This window comes from Portunus trituberculatus, chromosome 33 (genome assembly GCF_017591435.1).
Source record: "Portunus trituberculatus isolate SZX2019 chromosome 33, ASM1759143v1, whole genome shotgun sequence".
Classification (NCBI taxonomy): Eukaryota; Metazoa; Arthropoda; class Malacostraca; order Decapoda; family Portunidae; genus Portunus; species Portunus trituberculatus.
Window position 1 is genome coordinate 541,711 of NC_059287.1, and position 18,367 is coordinate 560,077.

Below are 18,367 nucleotides of genomic sequence, written 5' to 3' on the forward strand. Positions count from 1 at the left end.
ATGTTTGCAGATGTTGGGCTGAGAAGAGAGAGAAGAGAGAGATCATCAATATATTAGCATTCACTGTGCTGGTTTTCGTGTTGGGAAGTGCTGAAGGAAAGGCAATCATCATCAATTCATTATACTTCACCGTGCTAATGTTGATGTTTGCTGGTGTAAGAGCGAAAAGGGAGACATCATCAATATATTAACGTTGACAGTTTTTTTTTCTAATGCAAGAGGGAAACCAGCCAAGGATAAATAAAGACCCACTTAAAATGCTAGTTCCCTTAAAGATTGGTGAAAATTAGCTAGTGCTGTGTTAGGAAGTGTTGGAAGGGAGACATAATCATCACCAATTCATCACAGCTCAACGTGTTAATGTTGAAGTTTGCAGGTGTTGTGCTGAGAAGAGACCTCATTAATATATTAGCGTTGACTGTGCTACTTTTCGTATTGGGAAGTGTTGGAGAAGACATAATCATCACTAATTCACCAGTTCACCTTGGTAATGTTGAAGTTTGAAGGTGTTGTGCTGAAAAGAAACATCATCAATATATTAGCGTTGACTGTGCTAGTTTTCGTATTGGGAAGTGTTTGAGGGGACATAATCATCACCAATTCATCACAGCTCACCGTGTTAATGTTGAAGTTTTCAGGTGTTGTGCTGAGAAAGACATCATCAATACTAATAAAAACAAAACACAAATAAATCATCCAGGAATCCCCTTGTGTGTCGCGGGAATCGGAATGCAATGTTGTGTTTGCCGTTTTTATCAAAGTGAACGCTGAAATGAAAAGTTATTGAGGCTCAGGTGATTCTTCTTCATGGTTTGATTCATTTTATTTGCCATTAGTTTGTTTCGGTGCCATAAATTTTTGCAGCGCGCGATAAATAACGAAGCTTAACTCGTGTGTCATTAGAGCTTTCGATTTTTCTTAATTATCTCTAGCAAATGGGAAAAAAAAGTAACGCAGCTCTCTCTCTCTCTCTCTCTCTCTCTCTCTCTCTCTCTCTCTCTCTCTCTCTCTCTCTCTCTCTCTCTCTCTCTCAAAGTTTATATGATTGATTAGTCTTTTTTTCTCCTCCCAACCATACTTATATATTTTTGGTATTTTTTTTCCGAAATTCTTCACATTTCTAGAAACTTCTTGTTATCAAAGATGAAATATTTATCCGTTTCCTCCTCCCAATTTTCTCAGTCTTTCCTACAGCTAATAAAAAAAAAAAATCTGGGGCGGAGGTTTGGTGCTGGATGTTGACGTTCTCTCTCTCCTTCTCTCTCTCTCTCTCTCTCTCTCTCTCTCTCTCTCTCTCTCTCTCTCTCTCTCTCTCTCTCTCTCTCTCTCTCTCTCCGAGCCCAAAGGCCTTCGTTCCCTTCCATATTTTGCCGCTATATTTACGAGAAGCAGACGCCCGGAGAGACTTTCGACCGTAGCAACTTGCAGAAAAATGAGAAATGTCCGCGAGGAAAGAAGGGGCGGGCGACCCTGGCTTGGTCGGCTGTCGTCGCCCAAACCCGGGAGTCTGTCGCAGGAGTTGCCTTCAGCGGGGAGTTGCTCTTGGGCGATACGATGCGCTTCGTTATGCTACGACCCCGAGCGTGACAGCCGCGGTGTGGTGAAGGAAGAGTGACGGAGGATGGAAGTACCACAGAGAGAGAGAGAGAGAGAGAGAGAGAGAGAGAGAGAGAGAGAGGAGGCACGCCATGACTTACTCTATACGTAGTGATGCATTGGAGGCGCATGAAAACACACACGTACGTACACACACTGTCTATTGGTGAATTATGCAAATGGAACAATTAACTGCTTTCTGTGGTACTCACTTCACAAACCAAACATTGAGAGTTTCCTTAGATGTGATGTGTTAAGGGATTATTCCCCTGTGGTGATGCTCCACTCACATTTTGGTCAGTTAGAGTTGGGTTGGGTTAAAATTCAAGGAATTATATATTATGATAATGTTAAAAGCTATATTTATATCAAGTTAACTGGCAGAAATATGAACTGCGTTATTCAAACCCAAATGTACAAAAGGAGGAATCACTTTATGTGTGCGGTCGTGTTGTGTGTGGTACGAGCATTGTCATGGTTTGTCAGACCCACACAGTACTGTTCCGCAGAGCTTGATGATCCCTTGCAGTACTGAATGACACAGTGGTAGTCGCTTCCTCTCTTTTCCATTTCAATGCACCTCTTGAATCACGTCCATCGCCACACAGTGTACACAGATTTTCAACTTAATTATCTTCCTCTGTCGCTTTATAAATGGTGTTGTGTGCGTATATATATATATATATATATATATATATATATATATATATATATATATATATATATATATATATATATATATATATATATATATATATATATATATATATATATATATATATATATATATATATATATATATATATATATATATATATATATATATATATATATATATATATGGTCCTTTGAAATGTGTTCCCGTGCTATAAATAACGCTCGTGAATATAAAATGACTTGCAGGAATTTATCAGCGTGGCGGTGTCCCCCAGGCACGTTCTGCTCACAAAGTGCACTACAGTATGCCATAAAATTTCCGGCATATTTACGCAACCTTCGTCTTGCTTCGGCATCCCAAGTGGTGCAAAGGGAAGGCCGCGTTTTAGCGTGCTGGTGCGGGAATCCACCAGCCAGACATCCTTCTCTCTGGCGTTAAATCATGCGGGCGGAAATTCGAGTGGAGTGACGTATGCAGAAAGCCTTCGTAAATACGACACGTAAAACTGCGGAAGTTTGTTTAAATTATGGTGCCATACCAACGACCGGCCTAATGGAAACACAACAGGCCGGCGCAGGGCGAGGACAGCGACGAGAATGAAAGGGGCAAGTTAGGAAGAAATCGACGTGGAGTGCGAGGACGACACAAAGGAAGCGGCGTGACGGGGGCTCTGCGGCAAGTGTGGCGGAGAGTGGACAGAGGTGCCGCGGACAGCCAGTGTGAATAAATGTTGTGGGGAAAAGAAATGGAAAAAAGAGAAAAAAATGACGTTGAGAGAAAAAGAAATAACTTCAACCTGTAGTGAATAAAATCAATAACAGTCTTGATAGAAAATCAGAAGCAGTGAAAACAGTTCAGCCCAGAAGGAAAACTGAAGTGATTTAATGGCAGAAAACGTGTGCAAGAAAGAAGCTTAAGAAAACTCTTCAAACTCAAGAAAATATAAGTTTGTCAAAAATTTTCGTGACAGTGAGTGAGAGAGTGATGGTGAGGGCAGAGTGAGGGTGAGGGAGTGTGAAGAGTGTTAGGAAGGGAGGGGCGGCGAGTAGGCGGATTTCTGTGAGTGAAGTAGGAGGAGTATATCATGGGTACGAAAGAAAGGAAGGAAAAATCCGCCGCGTAGGTAGAAAGTTTGTCTGGCACGCCATGCTATCAAAAAAAAAAAAAAATTAACGAAAATATACATAGTTTCTTAGGAATTTGCAGGATGAATTTAGTATTTCTAACACAGCACAGAATATGGAACGAGTCGCCTGGGAGAGATGGACGCCGCTGGACCCAACGCGACCCGCCCTCTTGTTTGTGTGAAGGAAGGAACACAACGGGAAGCAAACACGGACAGAATTACGACCACCGACGGAAAAGTGAGAGGGACTTAGTCATGTCAGATGACGGGCACCGGTACTCCATCCACCGGCTTGACATTCATGGCCATCTTTCCTTGATCTTTAGCGGCAGACTCAGCAATTATTAGGTGTATATTGTTTTCCCTGACGTTTCCGAATTCGACTTTTCCTCTTTACCGTAGTGTGACCCCTACACGTGACGGAGAGCCAGCCATGCACCCTTCTCCTCCTTTCCCTCACGTGATACATCGCCTGAAGGAGCCTCATATTTCCAGGCCAAGATCAGCCCTGCCAGACCTCCTCATCTATCCTTAGCTGCGTTCAAAAGGTGGAACTACTTTCACTTATATACACAGAGAATTAAACAGCTTGAAACATCTGAGTGGTCTTTAAAGAATATATATAGCTTTTTCCTTTATTCACGTCAGAAAACATGGCCTAAATACTAAATATATATTGTGAAGGAAGCATTGGCGGGAATCGGGATTCTGTCCGGGCAAGTTTTAAAGGTACCTAGCCTGTTTTGCTTTTCAAACGAGAGAACAGAGCGCACTGTACTACTGACACACACACACACACACACACACACACACACGCACCGTCTCAACACATCCCCTTCAACATTTCCTTTAAGACTTAACTCCGGAATATACGTTTTTTTTCCTCTCTGTATAGATTTATTCAATTTATACATTTATTTATTTATCCGCAGCACTGCTCCCACATGTGTAGTTTTTATATGTCGCTCGTTTACTTTTTCCGCTCCCTGAAGTCCTCGAGTAGCGTTTAGGGGGGGAGGGGAGGAGGAAGGGAGAGCTGACGGGGCCTAACGCGGTAAAGACGCCAGCACGGCCTCTCCTCCACCACCACCACCACCACCACCACCACTGCCGCCATCCGTATTCAGCGCGGCTTGTCTTTTTGTATCATCGAGGCTGAGATAGTGTGGGCGGCTCCTCCCTGTTTGTGGCGCCAACTCACACCTCCTAAGGGTCCTCAGGGATCGGGTCCCCTTCTATAGGGGTGTTTTCAGGCCTCCAACCTCGTCCTCGTCTTCCCGCGCTCTCCATCCCTCCCTACCTATCTCTGCCTTCCTTCCCGGCACCCCTCTCCCACATGGCACCCTCCGCTGATGCCATGTGGTGCCTCTCCTTCCCTCCCTTAGTTGTGTGTCGAGGCTTTATTACTAGTTTTATCCTTTCTCTCTCTCTCTCTCTCTCTCTCTCTCTCTCTCTCTCTCTCTCTCTCTCTCTCTCTGCTTTTCTTTATTTTTTTCTCCTTTTTCTCTCTCATCTTATTCCTTTCTCTCTTTTCTGTCTCTCTTTTCTCTGTCTGTCTGTCTGTCTGTCTGTCTGTCTCTCTCTCTCTCTCTCTCTCTCTCTCTCTCTCTCTCTCTCTCTCTCTCTCTCTCTCTCTCAGCATGGGTTGGTTAGCACTGCCTACATTCTTATAGGTTTGTAATCCCATCCCTCTTCCCTCTTTACGCCCTGTGTCCTGTTTTATGCGCCGTTTTCCTCTCCAGTTTACTTATTTATTCATTTTTTTTTAGTTTCCCCCTTCCGTTCCACTCTGCTACTCCTCCCTCCTCCATTTCCCCACCTCCTTTTTTCCCCATTTTTTTTTCTCTCGTCCTCAATCTGTTCTCTTTCCTTTTCCTGTTTTGCTTCACTCCTACATTTTCTCTCGGTCTTCACTAGTGTACATTTACTTTTCGGTTTAAGCTCTACTATATTTCTCTCTTCCTTTACTCTCCTCCTCCTCTTCCTCTTCCTCTTATACCTTCTCCCTCCTCTTCCTCCTCTTCCTCCTCCCTTTCCCTCATCACTTACACTTAATCTACCTCTTTATTTATGCTTATATTTTTCCTCCTCCGCCTCTCCCTCTCGTTGGATTTCTCACACCACCCCCTTCCAGCGCCCCTCCATCGCCCCTCCATCGGCTCTCAGTCCCTGCCAGCTATCTGCGCCAGGGGAAGAGGGGCCTAAAGGAGTTATTTCTCATGGGAGGTGGGCCGTGGCTTCCTCCCTCCCTGAGGCCCGCTGCGCTGCCTCCCTTTCCTATCGCCGAACCAAGCGCCCCGCGGCACACGACTCACGGGAAAAAGTCTAGAAACGGAAACTGGCGCAGGGATTAGATATGGTTGTTTGGTGGATGTCTCACAGTGAAAAGGCTGCGTTTTTCGCTCCTCTATCAGTGAATGGAACCGTACATAAATGAAACTTTTGCTATCTAAAACTGAAACTGGCTCGGATGTTGTGGCTGTTTGTGGATGCTTCAGAGTTTAAAAAGAGAAAAAAATTTGTTTTTGTTCTTTTCTTTTTGTGGACGAGCAGAAGTGTTACACAACAGAAGGAAACTCATGTCAGCTGAATCTGAAATTGTCACGGGGATTGGATTGGGCTTTCCTGGGCGTTTCAAAGGATATATAAAAAAAACATTGCTTTTTCACTAGGAACTCATATCGTTTAGAGTCCAATCGCTCCACAGCAGACACACACACAAAAAAAAAAAACGAAAACAAGAGAAAACTTAAAACTGAATCAGAGACACGGATCAGATTCTGGTGTTTCTTGGATGCTTCAAAGTGAAAAGGGTGCTTGACTTTTCTTTCTCCTTTTATTTTCCTTCAGTTGATAGGGACGTGGACCAAACTATCCACAATAGACGAGAAACTCATAAAAACTGTAAATGTTACGAAGACAAGATCTGGACGCTTCAGAGTGATAAAAATGCTGTTTTATTTTTCCCCATCAGTAAGGATTGAGTCTAAGCGATCACCAGCAGATGAAAACGAATAGTAATTGAAATTGGGACATGGATGTTTTAGGCTGAATAGAAGGCAGTTTTTCCCCTTGTTGCATCGATAAGGACGGAGTCTAAACGTTCGTAAGCAAACAGGAACCTATAAAAAGCCGAAATTGGAACATGTACTTGATTTGAACAGTTGAAAGTGAAAAATAGACTGATTGTTTTTGTATTTAATATTTTTTCCTTTTTGTATCGTTAACAAAGAACACTAAGCAAATACTAAGCATTTCACAACAAACGAAGAACTCATTGAAACTAGAAATAAAAAGACCTGGGCCCTTCAAAGCGAACTGTTAGCGTGTTCACTCCACACTGACGCGGTGAGACTCACGGCGTGGACAGAGCAATATTCGTGGCTCGTATGTTGAGGTCTGAGACTGATGTATGGAGTGGCCGAGGCGAGGCCCTTCCCTGCCACCCTGAAGCCGACGACCCTCGCAATTGGGACTGTCCGAGTGACTTTTGTCCCAAGGCTGAGTAACGACCTGCAACCACGACCTTGATTACTCACCTTGAGGAATGAACCTGATCTTATTAGCCGCTGGAATCGTTGATTATAAGATGGGGCCCCGCCTGTGGAGATTGGAGGATGGTGTTAGGGGCTGTCTTACATAAGGCGAAGGCACAGCGAGGGGGAAGGAGGGAGGGAGGCGTGATGGAGAGAGGTTGAGGGAAGGAAGAAGGTTATTGGATGGTTGGAGGGGAGAGGGAGAAACCGGCGTGTGTGAGGAAAGGAAGTGTTGTGGAGAAAGGAGAGGAGGAGAGAGAGAGAGAGAGAGAGAGAGAGAGAGAGAGAGAGAGAGAGAGAGAGAGAGAGAGAGAGAGAGAGAGAGAGAGAGATGTAATGGAAGGAAGGAGGGAGAGGAAGTGTTATGGAGGGAGACATGTGGTGGTGTGGGAGAGCGAGGGAAAGTGTGGTGGGGAGTAAGGGAAGGAAGAAACACTTTACACGAAGGAGGGAAGGAAAGAAGGAAGGAAGGAAGGAAGGAAGGAAGGAAGGAAGGAATGGGAGGGAGGAAGTGAGAATATGAAGAAAAAGAATAAAACACAACAAACAAAAGCATTTTGAGGAACCTAAATAAAAGCACAACAAAAGAACCACACCAACAATAAATGAACAACAAGGAAAGTGAAACAAAGACACCTAAGAGAGAACAAAAGTAATAGAAAACTGAAACTACTGAAGCCGCCTCAATAAGAAGAGAAACAAACTTGGGCGCCACAAAACACGTGAATTACGAGACGAGAAATAATAATGATAAAAAAAACAAGCGAACGAGGAAGAGGACGAGGAGAAGGAGAGAACGAAAAAAAAAGTTAAGTAAGAATAAGAAGGATGGTGAAGGAGGAAGAAGAAGTGTTTGGCAGGAGCTACACACACATGGGAAGGAGGGACGCGAGGAGAGAGAGAGAGGGAGAAGCAGAGGGAGAGGGGAAGGAGTGAGAGTTAGGAGAAACAGCACCACGAATTATGAGGGAGAGAGGGAACTGCATGGAGGCCGATGGGGGTGAGAGGAGAGGGGAAAGATGGGATAGGAGAGTACTAAAAGGAGGAGGAGGAAGAGAAGGAAGAGGAATAGGAAAGTGAGTTGAAAATAGGTGATGACAAAAGATGGGAAGAAAAGGGAGAAAGAAGAAAAAAGGAAGAGTGAATAGCTGATAGAGAAAGAGGGGAGTTTATGTGATAATAATGAGGAAGAGGAAAGGAAGATAATGAGTAGAAGGAGAAAAAGAAGAGAAGAAAGAGGATGAAAAGAATGAGGACGAGAAAGAAGACAAGAAAGAGGAGATGGAGGAGGCGGAGACAGGGCAGCGAGGGGAAGGCAGCGGCTACAGGGATGGGTGTTAAGGGAATATATGGTGATTGGAGCAAGAGGGACTACAGGATAATAGTCACTGCTCTCAAACAAGTGTGCCTGTGAAGCTGAGATAGCCACACCTTAATCAAACCTTTCTTCTCTTAATCCCTTCAGTACTGGGACGCATTTTTACCTTGAGTTTTGGGTGTGATTAGATAGTTTTATTGATATTAGGAAGGGTCTATGGAGGTCAGATGATTAATGGCCAGTCTTCACTATTTTAATCCCGACATAAGTTTCTGAGGCTGTATAAAATCACCAAATATTAAGCAGAATGAATATAAGAAAGCGACCAAAGCATTATGTATTTATCAAGTGTTATGATGAAGCTCGTTTCTGATAGTTGGTTTCAAGTGTTGCTATTATTTATCTCTAATAGGGAGATAAAAATGGAGCCAGCTGGGTGGGACTTTCGAGCTGGATAATTGTTTACTGCAGTTTCTCAGTGGAAGAAGTAACGCTCTCTATTATTCGCTGGAGACTGATGACCAAGTTGCAGCTGTGCCATAACTCATTCTCAGTGAACCTGCTGCTAAATGTTGTGTTTGCTGGAATGTGGTTATTACTCGTATAATGAAGTATTTCCAAAAGTAATGTTATCATGGGTGTCCGTGACTTACCGAGGTCTAAAAACGGGAAGAAATGCTCGATGACCTTCCCTTGTCTGCTCCAGACATTGCGTACACTACCAAGATTTTTTAAACTGAAGTCTTCCATGCCATATTGCCTACATTGATGTAAGTGACAGTCTTCTTGTGGCACTGCGTTCTGTTTACTGAAACTCCGTCTGGTGTGTAACCATAGTTTTTTTTTCTTTTAAGTTCTTATGAGACTATTTCTCAGAATTGTCCTTTAGGAATGGAGGGGGAGAAGAAAAGATCAACCTATAATCAAATGCAAGAATGGTGATGTGGGATCCGGCCTGGAAGTGACGAACGGATGGATGTCTTGCCACTCTACACACACACATGCAATTTCACAAATACATACGAAATAAGTAATATATATATATATATATATATATATATATATATATATATATATATATATATATATATATATATACACACACACACACACACACACACACACACACACACACACACACACACACACACACACACACACACACACACACACACACACACACACACACACACACACACACACACACACACACACACACACACACACACACACAGAGAGAGAGAGAGAGAGAGAGAGAGAGAGATGAATTAGATTATAAATAAGAAGTGCGCACCTTCTATTTTTATTTTTCATGTTTACGTAAACAGGTAATTTGCATAGAGCAGCAATTGAGGGCGGGCGTGTATGACGCGCGTGTGGCTTGGCACGCGGCTGTCCTGGACCAACAAATAAGTGGCGAGCACCACAACACTCTGTGAGCAGCGGCAAGCGCTTCCACCACTGGAGGGCGACACTGGCGCAGCACTGTGGGGCGCCGGGACGCGGCTGTGGCTTGAGTGGCTCCATAACGGGACAGCTGATCGCTCCTCTGCACATCGGCCCATTTATGGTCGCGTCTTTATGGGAGTTACGATATTCCCTTGGAGCATCTAGGCTGTCGGACGCGTCACCCCGTCATCCGCCGTAAGTGGCAGCGGGGGCAGAATGAGGCAAAAATGGGACCGCGCGCCCCTATGGGGGGAGCGATCGTAGTTACCTTCATGAATATTCAACGTACGTCGCCTCCTATGCTAAAATAGTTTCATGCATATAAATTCTCTAAATGAACGTAAGTAGAGACAAATGGGCAGGCACCCTTAAAAAAAAAAAAAAAAAAAAACATTTAGGGATTATTTGGTGTTAATATCCAGCAGGTGAGGCGCGGTGTCGTTGTTGCGGCGTGAGGATGTGGGGAGAGAGTCGACGGCTCCTTAGGTAATTGTGTGCCGCCTGGGAGCCACAGGAACCGCCGGATGCACTGACCCTCCCACGTGAGCTGTGAGTGGGGAGGGGAAGGCCGCTGCCCGCCTGTGTGGCTCAAGCTTTGCTGAGACCTGCACTGATTGCGTGCGTGACTTCTGTATACAAAACAATTAATTTTCATTGAAAAAAGTCATTATTTTGAAAAATCAATAAATACTCATTATTTCTTTGTTAACAAATTTTCGAAAATTATGAATATATATATATATATATATATATATATATATATATATATATATATATAAATAATTTTCGAACAATTAGTTAACAAAAAAAATAATGAGTGTTTATTGATTTTTCAAAATAATGACATTTTTCAATGAAAATATATATATATATATATATATATATATATATATATATATATATATATATATATATATATATATATATATATATATATATATATATATATATACACTTAGGAAAGTTTTCCTCTCCTGCGTCCTGATATTGTAATTTTTATCAAAATAACACTTACTCTTCAAACGATGTAAGATGAAACTAGGCAAATTTAAAGGAGAGGATATCCGCCTTCCAATTCAATTACTTCATGTTATTATCTTATGAAAGAAAGAAAGGAAAAACAGTGGATTTCCACACTTTCATGCGCGCGCACACACACACACACACACACACACACACACACACACACACACACACACACACACACACACACACAGTGATCACGTCATCAGAACTCCTCCGTGGCGTTGTTCATACTGTATGTCTTCAAAGGGTCATTAATGCAGCGCCACACCGCAGGGCATTAAAATAACGTGCTGAAGGATCCTGAAGGGGAGGAGAGTGAAGGACGCTCACACCGCAGCGGGACTGACCTCCTCGTCACAGACTTTCACCTCTCAGGCCTGACTTGAAATACAGAAGGAATTGTATTAGACAGTAGTAGTGACGGTAGATGGTGGTGGTGGTGATGGTCGTTGTAATGATGGTGATGGTGGTTGTGGTTATGGTGGTTGTGAGATTAGAGACCATGGGTTGATACTGAATGTCATGGTGGTGGTGGTGATGGTGATGGTGATGGTGGTGGTGGTGGTGGTGGTTGTGACCTCCTGTGAACCTTCTCCCTCTTCCCTCATTCGTCTCCGTGTTGTCCTCTTCCTTCTTTCCTTCCTTCCTCCTGCCTCTCCTTTTACGATTTTCTTTGTCTCCTCTCATCCACCTCTTTTTTCCCTCGTCAGTCTTTTCTCCCCTGAGTGTCCCCTTCCTCCTCCTCCTCCTCCTCCTCCTCCTCCTCCTCCTACAATTTGTTACTAGTCCTTCATTTCTTCCTGCTGGTTCCGCCCTCCTCACTTTCTTCCCATCCTCGTAGTCTCCTTCTTCTCTTTTTCTTCCCTCCTTCCATTCCCTTCTTTATCTGTCTTCCGGTGTAATTCTATCCATTCGTCTTTCCTTTTATTTCTTTTCTTAGCCTTGTCTTATTCATGTCCCTTATCGCCTTCTTTTCCTCTTTCTCTTCCTCTCCTTCTCATTCCCATTCCTTTTACTTATTCTTCTGTCTTTTTCACCTCTCATTTTTTCCCGCGCATTTTTGTATCAGGTATTCCTTATCTATTGCTTCTCTCTCCCCACTTAGTCACGTCTTGCATATTCATGTGTCCGCTGTGTCACCTCGAACAGTAGGGGTGTCTTCCCTTCACTCTATATAATTGTACTGCCTTACCTTATCTCCTCTCCCCTGTTTCTCCTTCCCAGCAGTGCCCTCATGAACGTTAATGAGAGAGAGAGAGAGAGAGAGAGAGAGAGAGAGAGAGAGAGAGAGAGAGAGAGAGAGAGGAAGAGAGAATGGTTTACAGCGTATGAGTTAAATTGAAACGCTCCACCTTGATATATTCCATTGGCTGTCGTATTTTAATTTACAGGTAACGACTAATATGGGCTTAATTGCCTGCACCCTCGGTTACCATGGCAACGGCAGGAGTTTTTGACGTTACCAGAATACATGGAGCGAATTATGTGTGTGTGTGTGTGTGTGTGTGTGTGTGTGTGTGTGTGTGTGTGTGTGTGTGTGTGTGTGTGTGTGTGTGTGTGTGTGTGAGAGAGAGAGAGATGAGAGAGAGAGAGAGAGAGAGAGAGAGAGAGAGAGAGAGAGAGAGAGAGCTTTTCTGCATTTACAAAAGGGTGAGAGGTTGGATATGAACACAGAGGTAGAAATACACACACACACACACACACACACACACACACACACACACACACACACACACACACACACACACACACACACACACACACACACACACAGATAGACAAAGACAGACAGGCAGATAGACAGACAGAGAGTTGGAGAGGTAATTGAGTGGCAGAAATAACGTTGGAGTTTAAAAGAGAAGGAAGAGTGAGAGAGAGAAAGTGAAATGGTGGAGTGGAAAATGAGAGAGAGAGAGAGAGAGAGAGAGAGAGAGAGAGAGAGAGAGAGAGAGAGAGAGAGTATTGGATGACAGAAGAGCAACAGACAGTCGACACTAACACGAAATACTTGGAGAGGAAACAATATTACATCAAATAAGAATGTGAACACAAAATCCATTCCTGCATCAATAAAACTACAAAACTTTGAGGCGACGGAGAAAAAAAAAATGCATATATTTCCTTTCATTCTTATTACAGTATTTTGTATCTTAAGGCTTTATTACGGACATTATTCTTTAAGAGTGATATACACATAGGAAGTGTAGGTAAATTTGGTTCAGTTTCCAGCTTTTCAGAGGTGACGACCCTGATGTGCTTGAAAGATGTGATATTTCTCGTCTAGTGGCGTGTGGGAGGCGCTCTGATGGAGTGGGAGTGGGGCAGGGGCAGCATTGGGGAAGGGTGGTGGTGGTGGTGGTGGTGGAGCACAGGCCGGGAGTGACTAGCGGAAAATTAAGATAGGAATTCATTCTTATCCTAGTCCTCGTCTTCCTCGTCCTTCTCCGCGTCCTCCTTCACCTCTTGCTCCTTGTCTCCTTTTCCTTTCCCTTCTCTGCTCTTATTCCCAATTTCCTCCTCCTCCTCCTCCTCCTCCTCCTCCTCCTCCTCTTCCTCCTCCTCCTCCTCCTCCTCCTCCTCCTCCTTCGTTCCAGTGTGCAGATACTCCTGAACGTAAGACACTGCATGATGTTCATTTCGTTAATGTGACATATTCAAAGCTGCCAAGATGCGCGATGAGTCTTGGCGTGGCGTGGCGCTGCACACACTCGAGCGGGAATGGTGCAGCGTATTCACGTACACTTAATCTTTGGGAACACATCGCTTCATTAAGAGTAAAGGTGGCGCTGCAAAAGATACTGAATTTATCGTGAAATATTTCAGAATTTATGGATCTATAAATATGTACATAACGGGAATTCAGTAGAAATTGATAGCACTAAATTATTTTTGTGCACTTGCTGCGCTGCGAATGGTTATATGCACTCGTCCATTGCAGTATTATTATAGCAATGGTGGTGATGATGGAGGTAGTAACTCCTAAATGATGCCGACGGTAACTAGAATAATGACTATCATTATGGTAATATATATATACAAAAATATCATTGTTAAATTCATGTAACAGATTATTTTCGACCAGGAAACTCGTCATACTAATTATTCGTACTACAGGAATGGTTGTTCAATGAAAAAAGCTACAAGAAGTCATCGATAGAGTATATGACTTAATTCATAGCATCGTTACCCTCCGACATCCAACGCACCAGCTTTAAATTCACTCAGTAAGACGAAAGTATAACTAGAGCAAGTCATCAGTACAATGAATCACTTACTTCACAATACATTTAACCGATGCTATACATTGCACCATCTTTCGCCTCATACAATGGAAGGAAGAACACAAATACTCATCAGTGCAAGCAAATTAGCTCATATTGATAATACTTTAATACAATACAATACATTGGACCTTCTCACACTTCACACAATGATATGCAAGGGAAGCGACAACAAATCTGCAATAATCAAACTCCTCCCCTTCCCATACATTGCTGCACGTTATTCCCTATACGGCACGGAAGGAAAACAGAGCGTCACTTGGTAAACAGTTGGCAATGGACGGCACAAAGAAGCTGCCTCCTCCATCAGTCCCGGGCCGTGCAGCCGTCAGGAGGGAGAGGGAGGTGTCGAGGAGAAGGATCGTGCCCCGGGGGACGCCGCCACTCAATGGCCGTGTCGCGGGAGACTTACGGCCTCAGGAATAAATTTAGAGGCAAAACATCGCGGAAATTCTGCTCCTGAATCACCAGTTTCTATTAGTGATTCTTTTTGTGTTGAGAGTGGATTTTTGCTCGCTTGCTATTCTTCTTTTATTATTGCTATTATTTTTGTTATTAATATTTCCTCTACTACTACTACTACTACTACTACTACTACTACTACTACTACTACTACTACCATCACCACCACCAATACCACTACTACTACTACCAATACTACTACTACTACTACTACTACTACTACTACTACCAATACCACTACTACTACCACCACCACCAATACTACTACTACTACTACTACTACTACTACTACTACTACTACTACTACTACTACTACTACTACTACTACTACTAATCCCACTTCTTATGGTATTTTCCATCCCAAATTTCAAGCCACTCTTATATGTCAGTGATTTTCTTTGCAATTTTCTTTCATTTTCATCTCCCTAATGTCTCATCTCCCTTTGATATGTTAAATTCGCCTCATTTTGTTGTCTTCACTCAGGATATATTTTTTTACCCACATATTTTTCTTCCTTATCATTTTACTCTCCAGCTTTCTCGTGATTGTTTATTCTTTTAGACTTGAAGTGATCGTGACAAATGCTATAAGTCAATTGTTTGTTAGTTTGGTTTAATATTCTCTCTCTCTCTCTCTCTCTCTCTCTCTCTCTCTCTCTCTCTCTCTCTCTCTCTCTCTCTCTCTCTCTCTCTCTCTCTCTCTCTCTCTCTCTCTCTCTCTCTCTCTCTCTCTCTCTCTCTCTCTCTCTCTCTCTCTCTCTCTCTCTCTCTCTCTCTCTCTCTCTCTCTCTCTCTCTCTCTCTCTCTCTCTCTCTCTCTCTCTCTCTCTCTCTCTCTCTCTCTCTCTCTCTCTCTCTCTCTCTCTCTCTCTCTCTCTCTCTCTCTCTCTCTCTCTCTCTCTCTCTCTCTCTCTCTCTCTCTCTCTCTCTCTCTCTCTCTCTCTCTCTCTCTCTCTCTCTCTCTCTCTCTCTCTCTCTCTCTCTCTCTCTCTCTCTCTCTCTCTCTCTCTCTCTCTCTCTCTACTGATTTGACTGTGGCCTTATTCTTGACTCCTTTGATCTGTTGTTAGTCTGCTTAGAAATCTCATGAAAGGAGAGTGTAAAAGTTTACCGTGTTTCTGCTCACGACTATACTGCTGCTTGAAAAAAAGAGAAGTATTAAAGAAAAAGAGAAAAGAACAGAAAGGACAATAACAACAATAACAGGCAACTATTATGACAGTAACGATAATAACAATTCCAACAGTGCTGGTCGACCGGAAAGAGAAACGAGGGCGGGAGTTGAGTAGTTTTACTTGCCGAGCATATTGTAGCGACTCCGTTAATGCCGAGGAGGTCTTAATGGTGAAACTAGTTGAGGAATAAAGCCAGTGAACCCTTGGCCTGGTTTCCCTTCACCATCGATCTCCAGTAATCGTGCCATGCCAGAAGGTAATGATAGGAACTATTCAGATCTGTAACACAAGCAGTACTGAACACCTGCCTTCACCTCCCCCAAGGCCGCGCCCTGCACCACGTGGCATTAGCAGCGGCACCAGCGCTTCCCTGATTAATTACCAAGGCTAGCAAGCGGAATGGCATCAGCAGGAGCTCGACTCCTGAGAGCGGTGGGATTCTCTCAGGCAGCCGGCGACACGTGATCCTGGCGAGCTGAGGTGCGATTTAGGCAGTTCTCCGTAATTGAGCTTGTGTGTGATTTAGGACTAATAGCTTATCTCATCCGTGATCCACTAGACCCAAACACGCGCTCGTTTCCCCAAATAGGGGCGAGTTGGCGGCGTGATGGTGGCGGATAGACGCCCATCATGCGCGCTGAATGAGGCCAGCAGGCATCTCTTATGGGCAATGGACTGAGGGATTGGAAACTGATGGACTCGGCCTGCAGGGGATTGAGGAGAATGTTACCACTGATATTGTTCTGGCGTGGAGGTCACCGCGTCACGCTGGCAATGCTGTGGCTTTACCGTGACGGCTCGGCGCCAATTTGTGTTTCATTGAATGCACTGATGCAGTGCTGCTGCTAATAAGTAATCCCAGGTTCTTTTGCCGCGATGGCCGAGTGCTGGCTGCGGGACGGAGTGGTGCACGGCTCGCCTCAAGGCTGGAGCGTTGCAAGTTTGATGATGTATATTGGCAATTCTTTAGACTGTAACACTAGATCATGTTTTAGCACCATAACTCACTGTCAAGTTGGGGATCGTTACAGTGGCACAAATATCAGCAACATTAGAGTCACATTTTTGTATACAGCTACGGCTCAACAGATCTAGGTTTTCTAGTTAATATGTGTTTTTATTGTTCCTACCCCACTGTAAAATACAGGCCAATAAACAAGTCAAGTTTTCATTATTCATGATTTTATACGATGATTTGACTTGTTTTCTGAAATAAGCAGGAATGATTTCCAGGCCAGGTTTTAGTCATGGATTAAAATACCACGCAGTTTCAGTCTTATATTTTTTTGTTTTTACAAAGAAATAAGATATCGACTTGAGTCCCTAATCAAGTAATTACCTCGCCAAGTCACCTAGAACGACTCTTTGTGTTAAAATTGAGAAAAAACAGCTTGGCGGTTCGGCGCCGGAAAGGAACCTGGATCCTTAACGGACCGCCAGACAAAAGTGGAATGTTATGCAAGGGAGCGTTGGGCTCTTTTTGGCGTTGGGCCCTTTTTTCCCTGAGAGGCGCCGCCCTGACTTATGGCGGGACTTGTTACTGGGGGGTCTCCTGAGGGTCGTGGAACAGGTGCAATTGGTCTTTATTTTGATTACCCACGACAATTACGGCCGCTAAGGAGAGCCAGGAATAAATTAGACTCAATCACACGCCGCCTTCACGACCCGCCCGCCTGAGCACTGCCGCCTGGGAGTCTGTAGGTCGCCTTGTCCATCAGTGAAGGTGTTGGTCAGGCTGAGTGTATGGCTGAGCAGGGAGACAATTTTTTTTCTATGTTGCTTCGTCTTCTGTATGTCTCTCTGAAGATGACACACTTTAAATATTGGAGAGTTTTGTAATTCTGCTTTATCTCAAATGGAGTTGTGTTGATGTGGTCATTGATCGACACACTGCTTTTGTAGTCCATATTTGTTGTGGATGTTACTTGTGTGGCCTCTCATACCTAGAACTTGTGTCATAAAGACTATCTATCGTGTTAAAAGCTTACCTGTATGCGACCATGCGCACCTCGTCATAATGAAACCAGGGACCCTCACAATGCAAGCCGAAGTACAGTCAGGGCTAAAAGTTGTGAAACGTTGATTTGTTTCTCAGTTGGGTTAAAGAATCCCTTCAGTCTGCTACTCTGCTAAGAATCACCAACAGCAAAATTTCATAACGTAGACTGTCATTAGATAAAAGACTAAGTAAGAGAGAAAGGGTAAATACACAACATATCAGAGCAACAGGTTATAAGATTTGTGAGCATGACTGTACACAACGGTGTTTTACCACTACTACTGAGCTTCTGTGGCATCAGTTATGTGCGAGTGAAAATAAAGGAAGCTGTGATATAGTACGCAAATATTAATCTTGCTGCAAATCCCGGCATCAGTGCAGCGTCCTCCCCGGTGTAATTATAAGCGTAAACACCGCGTGTGTAAACTGCTGATTGAAGTTGCTGTTTCACGAAAGTAACGGACCCGGAGGACTCAGAGCAGAAAGCACGCCGCCTCTCCCCGAGCAGGGATGAGTGTGCCAGACTCCTTCCACCCAAGCTAACCATCCATACCTCGCTCTTCAGGACGACGCTCCAACTTCTTCCACGCACTCCTACTCCTACTCCCACACTTCCACTCCCACTCCCGCCACGCACACCAAACTTGCTACCTTACCCGCGTGATATTTTAAGACTAAGGATATTACTTTCTGCCCTTAGAAAGAGAGAGAGAGAGAGAGAGAGAGAGAGAGAGAGAGAGTG

At 43.8% G+C, this 18,367-nt stretch overlaps 1 protein-coding gene across 1 annotated transcript in view; it reads left to right on the plus strand.

Annotated features, from left to right (window-relative positions):
- LOC123512189 (CUGBP Elav-like family member 5) overlaps positions 1-18,367 on the plus strand; it is a 507,702-nt gene that overhangs the window by 379,676 nt on the left and 109,659 nt on the right. The window lies entirely within an intron of this gene.